Source organism: Malurus melanocephalus, unplaced genomic scaffold, assembly GCF_030028575.1.
Source record: "Malurus melanocephalus ecotype Western Australia unplaced genomic scaffold, MMel_1.1 scaffold_8, whole genome shotgun sequence".
Classification (NCBI taxonomy): Eukaryota; Metazoa; Chordata; class Aves; order Passeriformes; family Maluridae; genus Malurus; species Malurus melanocephalus.
In genome coordinates this window covers 6,347,791-6,350,612 of record NW_026623240.1, presented here as the reverse complement: position 1 = coordinate 6,350,612, position 2,822 = coordinate 6,347,791, and positions in this window count along the sequence as shown.

The window sequence follows — 2,822 nt, the reverse complement described above, 5'->3', positions numbered from 1 at the left end:
AACAGGCCCAGTTGTTTCATGCCAGCCCACTACCAGTGGAGTGATAACTGTGGGAATTGGACACAAGGTTTGAAATCTAAAATAAGCAGAAATGCTWTTTACATATTGTCTAGCTTTTGGTGTATGCATGGTTTGTAAGATACTGTTGGTCTAAATTTATGGAATAGCTGTAGAATTCTATTTTGATAAATTTGCTTTTTGCTAATACATGCTGTTAAGATAAAGCCACATCTTTGGGCATTTTGTGAAGTAATTGGTGGGACTGCTCCTAATGCCTGGCATACATTGCCTGTCATTTCCAGATAAAAGAATGAAATTAAGRAGAGGAGTGTGGAATCCAACTCTGACATTCTCAATGTGAAAACAGATTGTTTTGATACAACTTAGTTTTACTAAGAAGCTCAAAGGGTTTTATTTCTATTCAAATATGGAAAACACATTCTGAAGCCTGACAGTCTATCATCATTGRCTCACCAGCCAGCATACTGATTCTGTGGTTTCAGGATTTCCCCTCCCCTTTCAGGACAMGCAATTTCCCAAGTAATTCAGCAGGGTTAAATGTTAGACAGCTCGCATCTGAGATCTGAGTCACGTCATATTTGAGGACTGGTGTTTGCTGTGTAATTCCATTGCACTCGAAGATAACTAATAAGTTTATCTTAACCCTTAGACTTCATGGTCACAGAGTGATTAGCTCCTGTGGCATTGGTGCTGACAGGAGACCAGGCAGCCCTGAGATTTTGCCATGTCATGGCTCCGGCATGGCAAAAGGGGATGGGATGGTGAAGGCACAGAGAGGACTTGGGGAGCTCTGTGTGCTGCCCTGATGGGCCTTGTTCTGCAGAACAGGTTGGGTTGKGTTGGGTTAGGATGGTTAGGATGGTTAGGGCTGGGCTGAGGTGCTGCTGGGAACTGCATGCTTGGCTGCACCTGCCATGGCTGGCAATTCCCTAAAGGAAAGAATACTCKTGTAATGTTTATTGTGATGATGGGTGACTGTGTAAAATGTGGGTGCTGCTGCAGGGAGATGAGGAGACCCCAGCCCCTGTGCCTCAGGGTGGAAAGCAGAAAGAGAGAGCACACCTGGTTTAGCAGACTTAGTGTCACAACATTTCAGGAGGCTCTGTGGACACACAAAAGTGTTGCCACTTCAGAAAAAGACCCACGATCCTCTGTCATAGTGCGAGGATGCCTTTCTATCCCTGGAAGAACAATGCCTAATTGAAAGAATTTAAAAAAGAAGCAGATTCTCAAAGCTATTTTTTTTTTTACATCAGTCCAACTATATTAGGCTGCAAAACTTCATATTCTCCTAAGAAAGGCAGTGGACTTAGTGGGTGTTTTTCAAAGTGGAGTTGTAAAAATATATAATGATTTTTCAAAATTGCTACTTATATTGTGGTTCCTCCCAAAATAGGCAAAATTTTGAGAATGAAGKGGGAAGCACTGATTATTTTTACTTAGAAGTCACTATTCTCAGGTATAATGGYGATTATTTTTTTGGTTTCATGGACCTTCATTTTAGTGACTTTTTCCTTTATATCACAGAACCACTGATGGATCTGGATCATCCCTCTCTGGTGTCAGAGTMACAGAAAGGTTTGTGATGTCAGGAGGAAGCTCAGGATGAGTTTACCCCCAGTACAGAATATATGAGGTGTATGATAGCTCAGTTTCACAGCACTGGGTCACTGTGACATTAGGTCATGGGTCAGATAAGATAACCAGTGTATTATTCCTAAGGAAGGAGCAGATAATACCCAGCCAGTTCAAACAACAGGCATTGACTTTACCCCCACAAAAAAGGAAAAAAAGGCAAAATCACCTACCAGTATTTAATGAATGACTATGACTTCCAAACTATAAAACGCCTAATCATAGAAAAATAAGGGTACATTTTGTTTTTAAGTTAGTGTGAAAGTTAGTTCAGTAATAAATTTAGCACAATGTTTCTTTACTTTGAAAGAAAGTTGCTACATGGTTATTCCCACTACAACATCTATTAATTATAATATTTTCTATGTAAGACGGTTGGAGTTTAAAATATTAAATGGAGCTCTGATGTTCATGTCTGATTGTCAAGGACTGCAGCACTGTGATTCAACACTGGCCATCAACATCAGAGAGCAAACCAACTCTTGAACACACCTTTGGTTAAGGCCATGAAGATTTMATTTAATCCCTAAAAGTATAAAAAATGAAGACTGAACAAATTTGTATATCCAGGAGAAGTGGGATATGGGTGCAGATCCAGCCCTGCTCTCTTACACACTCATATAACTGCATTTTCTCCCATCTTGTGGAAAATCTCTTTACCATTTGACWGGGAACAATTCTAACACTTATGATAAAGTCTGTCTTTTCCTGCAAGAAGAATGTATATCYTTAAAATTCTATCCTCCAGTGTGGTATGTGCAGCATTGATGTGTAACTACTCAAATCCTACTTTTCAAGACTTTTTAATATGAGTATAGGAAAAAGTTGAAGGCAGGCCCCTGCTCCCTACTCTCTCTACGCTGTACTGAAGTTAATGGTGTCTGTTCACAGAGTTTAACTGGAGCTATATCTAGTGCATGCTGACACTAATTTGCTCTTTGAGAATTCACTGTAACTTCAGTGCAAACACTCAAGGAATAAAATAGTTCTTGGYATGAACAGGGCTTGAAAATCTGCTCTAGCACAGTTACCTCTCAGAACATTAAAAATGTTACATGAGACTTTATTTCAGAAACCATTCAATTTTTTAACTGTTCAATTGGGGTTTTTTTTTTTTTTTAAACAATAATACCAAAATTAATTTCCTTTTGTTCATCTTTGGAAAG